This window comes from Orycteropus afer, unplaced genomic scaffold, assembly GCF_000298275.1.
Source record: "Orycteropus afer afer isolate SDZICR_OR568_19922 unplaced genomic scaffold, OryAfe1.0 scaffold00003, whole genome shotgun sequence".
In the NCBI taxonomy this organism is placed as follows: Eukaryota; Metazoa; Chordata; class Mammalia; order Tubulidentata; family Orycteropodidae; genus Orycteropus; species Orycteropus afer.
This window is the reverse complement of record NW_006921590.1, coordinates 32154971-32161455: the sequence shown is the minus strand read 5'-3', so window position 1 is coordinate 32161455 and position 6485 is coordinate 32154971. Positions and strand designations below refer to the sequence as shown.

General features: G+C 39.4%; 1 protein-coding gene across 1 annotated transcript in view; it reads right to left on the bottom strand.

Moving 5' to 3' along the window:
• Positions 1–6485, bottom strand: part of EPHB1 (EPH receptor B1) — a 475286-nt gene that overhangs the window by 59783 nt on the left and 409018 nt on the right. The gene's annotated exons all lie outside the window — the stretch shown is intronic.

Below are 6485 nucleotides of genomic sequence, written 5' to 3'. Positions count from 1 at the left end.
TTCCGTAGTGATACTGCCTCGGAAACCCAAGGAGGGGTCGCTATGAGTCGAGGCCGACTCGACGGCACATAACAACAACAACAACAACAACAGGGACTCATAAGGAGCTCTGGTGGCATAGTGCCTCAGGCATTTGACTGCTAACCAGAAAGTTGGCAATTCAAACACACCAGCTGCTCTGAAGAAGGAAGACTGGGCAATCTGCTTCTGTAAAGATTTACCACCTCAGAAACCTAAAGGGGGTCAACAATGAGTCAGAAATGACTCAATGACAATGAGTTTGGGTTTTTTGGAGGGACTCATAATAGTATTTTGAAACATACTTGCTAAAAGGAAACTTGTACAGGTGTCCAGAATCCAGCACAGCCCATTTATCTTCTCCTTTTAGAAAAAGAGAGTGTAAGTAGCAACTCAAAACTTTTACATAGTTTAACGGGTTTATTCCAATCATAAGAAAGCACCAAGGAACAAATTCTATCTGTTCATTATTCCAGGAGCCTGGTGGGACGGAAATGCTCCTGGGGCTAGAAATAGCAATTTAAAATAGGGCAGGAAGACCTGGGGAAAAGTATAGTGGAGAATTGAGATGAAGTGGGAGATACAGGCTGAGAGTCTAGTAGGAAAAACTAGAAAACTTTAATAGCTATTAATGAGGTCTTCAATTATGAAGTAAAACCAGGTGTATTAGAAGATGATGATGTTAAAAAGAGCTTGAAAAAACTGCAGGTAAAGGGGGAATTAAGATGGAGTAAAGAGATCTTAAGGATTTTTTTTTTAATAGAACTGCTGATTTAAGGCAATATAGGCCAAAGATTCTACTTTTGGTGTGGAGGCGTATTCTTCTGACAATCTGGTCTTCCAGCAAATAAAAACAAAATACAAAGGAAAAATGAAGGGATGAAAAAAAAAGGAGGGAGGATAGGAGGGATGGAGGGAAAGAGATAGAATGAGAGAGATAAGGAAAGAAAAGAAAGAAAGACAATCTCTGCATGAAAGTGCTGGAAACTAAACAGCACGGGGTGGGTTTTACCCTTTTGTGGCTTTGTCCTAAGGACAGCCGCAATCACTACAGTTTGCCCAGTGGATAAAATCCCAACAGGAATACTACCATATTTCTAGGTGGAGGAACCAAGAGAAGGAGTCCAAGGTAATCTCCACTTTTGGAAAGTTGGGAGAGAATCCCTGGAAACAAGAGAGCCAGGGGAAGGGAATCACAAATTCTGTGTATAAACTCTACCCAGTTCTTTGGCTGACCCCTGAACCACGCATGTATGATGCCGACTGAAAACCATTAAAACTGAGATCTAAGCTGCTGCCCACTGCACATGGAGCAGTTTTAAGTTTGAGTCTAACCAAGTTAATTGCCTACTAAAGCAAAAATATCAATAGTCCTTGGAGAAGTCTAGCAGAATCCAAAGTCTGTACATCAAAACATTCACAGTGTGACATGTACAATTCAAAATTACTAGACATGTAAATTACTATACAGGAAAATGTGATTCATTTCAAGGGAAAGTATAACAAAAGATCCTAACTCCAGGATGAGCCAGACGCTAAGATTATCACACATAGATTTTAAAGCAGCTATTATAGCTCTGCTCAGTGAGGTAAAGAGAAATATGCTTGGGATGAACAAAAATTACCAGACATCTCAACTATGAAAGAGAAAATATATATAAAAAAGGATTAATTGGAAACTGTAGAACTAAAAAACACAATACCAGAAAAAAAAAGTTACCAGAGGGGCTCAAAAGCAGAATGTTATTGTTGTTGTTAGGTGCTGTCGAGGGGGTTCAGACTCGTAGTGACCCTATGTAAACAGATGAAACATTGTCCTGTCCTGTGCCATCCTCACAATCGTTACCATACTTAAGCCCATGTCACAGCCAGGGGGTCAGTCCCTCTCGTTGAGGGCCTTCCTTTTTTTTGGCTGACCTTCTACTTTACCAAGCATGATAACCTTCTCCAGGGACCAGGGCCTTCTGACAACTTGACCAAAGCATGAGAGATGAAGTCTGGCCATTTTCGCTGCTAAGGAGCATTCCAGCTGTAATTCCTCCAAGACAGATTTGTTCATTCCTCTAGCAGTCCATGGTACATTCATTATTCTTTGCTAACTCCACAACTCAAATGTATCATTTCTTCTGCAGTCTTCTTTGTTCATTGTCCAGCTCTCACATGCATATGAGGATTGGAAATACCCTGGCTTGAGTCAGGTGCACCTTAATCTTCAAAGTGCCACCTTTGCTCTTTAATGCTTAAAAAGGTCTTTTGCAGGACATCTGTCCAATGTACACCATTCTATCTCTTCACTGCTGCTTCCATGGGTGTTGATGCAAAATGGAGAATGGAGATGACAAATTAAAGAATCATTTAATGTAATGATAGAAAATTGGGGCGAAATGAAAAGAGCCTCAGGAACTGTGGGAAATTTTCAAAAGTTCTTTGACATTTTTTAAGGTCATGGGCCAGTCATTTAATAGCATTTCCTTTAATAGACTCAAACATACCAATGATCATGATATATTACTCAATCCCCCTGTACATGACTAATCTCTCAACCCTGCTGAGTTGCTTTCTCTCTCATGTGTGGCCCCCATTCCTTGCTAGGGCTCACCTCTTGCTCAGGACACGTACCTTGACTGGGCCTTCACCCAAATGGTTTTTGGGTGAAACAGAGAGAGAAAAAATATATATATATTTTTAAAGAAAAGGGAAGGGGAGAAACTATAAAGGAAAGAAAAGAGAAAAGATTATCTCTCTAAAATCCAAGCCCATCCTATTCTAAGCAAGGAACCCTGGTGGTGCATTGGTTAAGTGCTTGGCTACTAACTGAACGGTTGGTAGGTTGAACCCACTAACAGCTTTGTGTGAAAATGACCTGGTGGTCTGATTATATCATAATTACAGCTTAAGAAACCATATGGGACAGTTCTACCCTGTCCTATAAGGTTGCAGTGAGTTGGAATTAACTCTATAGCACTCAACAAAACAACCTTCTACACACACACACATATACAGTCCTATGCCTGTAAAACCCACTACAGGGTCTGAGAGGCACTACATAATGTAACTGCTGGCCTTAACTCATGCTACTTTCACCAGCACGGGACCCCTATCAGATTCTCCAATCTTCCACCTTTCCTCTTGCCACAGGGCCTTGGTATGTGCTTCCTCTCCAGTGCTTTAACCTGCCCATCAATTTCATTGACTTACTTTTCAAACCTTGTGACAATCTCCTTCTCTGGAAATTCTCCTTAATTCCTCTAGACACAGTCAGGCTATATTGTTATTTGTAATTTTATTCATGCTCTCACAGCACACAGTGTCCCTTATCTCAGGTGGTAATTATGTACTCATTTGTGTATCTATCTGATTTATGCCCTTTTCCATCACTAAACTGTGAGCTGTGGAGAGTAGTAATGATACCTCTTTCTGATTATAATGTGTCCCCAGTTTGTATCCCCATATTGGCACAAAGTAGATGCTCAGAAAATATTTCCCATGTGAATACACTGTTCGTACTTTTAGGAGCCTAAATTGTTTAATCATAAAACATAATAATTTTCTCTATTTTGAATAAAAGGGAAACAAAAGAGAAATACTATGATAAATATGGGGAAGGGGTGATCATATGGCTGTCAGGCATCCTAAAAGATACTCAGTCTACGAGTATGTAAGCTTTATAATTTTTAAGAAACATTTTTGAAATCACAGCAAATGATCTAAATAACTTGTATAAGAAAAATAAAGTGGGGATTCCTTTACATAAGAAACATTTAACATAAGGTGCCCCAGGGTCAAGGCCACAGCAAGCTACCCTGGGACCAGTGGAACAGGTGTTTGTGTGTGTGGAGTGCTCTCGAGGCAGGCCAGGTAAGTGAGTAAGGTGTGGGAGACCAGGAAATGAGCAGAGCAGTTTGAAAGAGTTAAGGAAGACAAGCCATTCCTCGGAAGGAAGATGGGGCAATCTACTGCCGTAGTGATATTGCCTTGGCAACCCAAGGAGGGGTCGCTATGAGTCGGGTCCTACTTGACGGCACATAACAATAACAATAACAAGGGAGACAAACTTCTCTGTCAGTTAGTTGTACTGTGGTGGCTTAAGTGTTGCTGTGAGGCTGGAGGCTATGCCACTGGTATTTCAAATGCCAGCAGGGTTACCCACGGTTGGCAGGTTTCAGCGGAGCTTTCAGACTAAGAGACACTTGGAAGAATGAAGATGCCATCCACTTCTTAAACAATTGGCCAGTGAAAACCTTATGAATAGCGGTGAAACACTGTCTGATATATTACTGGAAACTTTATGAATAGCCCTGAAACATTGTTCAATATAGTGCCAGAAGATGAGCCCCTCAGGTTGGAAGGCACTCAAAATGTGACTGGAGAAAAACTGCCTCCTCAGAGTAGATTTGACCTTAATGATGTGGACAGAGCAAAGCTTTTGGAACCTCCATTTGCTGATGTTGCATGTCTCCAGATTATAAGAAATAGCTGCAAATATCCATTAATCATTGGAACATGGAATGTATGAGATATGAATCTAGGAAAATTGGAAGTTGTCAAAAATGAAACGGAACACATAAAGATCGATATCCTAGGCATTAGTGAGCTGAAATGGACTGATTTGGGCCATTTTGAATCAGATGATCATATGATCTACTATGCCAGGAATGACAAATCGACGAAAAATGGCACAGCATTCATCATCACAAAGAATGTACGAAGATCTATCCTGAAGTACAATGCTGTCAGTGATAAGATAATATCTATAAACCTACAAGGAAGACCAGTTAATACTACTATTATTTATATTCACACACCAACCACTAAAGCCAAAGGTGAGGAAATTGAAGATTTTTACCAACTTCTGCAGTCTGAAATTCACCAAATTTGCAATCAAGGTATGTTAATTATCACTGGTGATTGGAATGCAAAAGTTGGAAACAAATAAGAATCATTGGTAGTTGGAAAATATAGCCTTGGTGATAGAAATAATATTGGAGATCACATGACAGATTTTTGTAAGACTAACAAATTATTAATTGCAAATATTTTTTTCAAGAGCACAAACAGTGGCTATATACATGGACTTAGCCAGATGGAGTACACAGGAATCAAATTGACTACATCTGTGGCAAGAAACGACGGAGCAGCTCAATATCTTTAGCCAAAACAAGGCCAGGAGCTGATTGTGGAATAGACCATCAACTGCTCATATGCAAGTTCAAGTTGAAACTGAAGACAATTAAAAGAGATCCACAAGAGCCAAAATATGACATTGAATATATTCCTCCTGAATTTAGAGACCATCTAAAGAATAGAGTTGATGCATTGAACACCAATGACCAAAAACCAGAGGAACTGTGGGATGACATCAAGAACATCATCCATGAAGAAAGCAAAAAGTCATTAAAATGACAAGAAAGGAAAAAAAGACCAAAATGGATGTCAGAAGAGACTCTGAAACTTGCCCTTGAAAAGAGAGTAGCTAAAGCAGATGGAAGAATCAACAGGATAAAAGAGCTGAAAAGAAGATTTCAAAGAGCAGCTCAATAAGACAAAGTCAATTATTATAATGTAATGTGCAAAGACCTGGAGTTAGAAAAACAAAATGGAAGAACATGTTCAGCATTTCTCAAGTTGAAAGAACTGAGGAAAAAATTAAGCCTTGAGTTACAATATTGAAAGATTATGTGGGCAATATGTTGAATGATGCAGGAAACTTCAAAGATGGATGGAATACACAGAGTCACTGCACCAAAAAGAATTGGTAGATGATCATCCATTTCAGGAGGTGGCATATGATCAAGAACCAATGTTATTGAAGGTAGAAGTTGAAGCTGCACTGAAGGAATTGGCAAAAAACATGCCTCCAGGAATTGATGGAATAGCTATAGAGATGTTTCAACAAGTAGATGCTGTGCTGCAGGCACTCATTCAGCTATGTCAAGAGATTTTGAAGACAGTTACCTGGCCAACTGACTGGAAAAGATCCATATTTGTATCCATTTCAAAGAAAGGTGATCCCACAGAATGTGGAAATTATTGAACAACATTATTGATATCACATGCAAGTAAAATCTTACTGAAGATAATTTAAAAATGGTTGCAGCAATATATTGACATAAAACTTCCAGAAATGCGAGCTGGATTTGCAAGGGCATGTGGAGCAAGGGATATCATAACTAATGTCAGATGGATCTTGGGTGAAAGCATGGAATACTAGAAAGATGTTTCCTTGTGTTTTATTGACTATACAAAGGTATTCGATTGTGTGTATTATAACAAATTATGGATAACATTGAGAAGAATGGGAATTCCCGAACACTTAATTGTGCTCATAAGGGACCTGTACATGGACCAGGAGGCTGTTGTTCAAACAGAACAAGGGGAAACTGCATTGTGTAAAATCAAGAAGAGAATGTGTCAGGATTGTATCCTTTCCCCATACTTATTCAATCTGTATGCTGAACAAATAATCC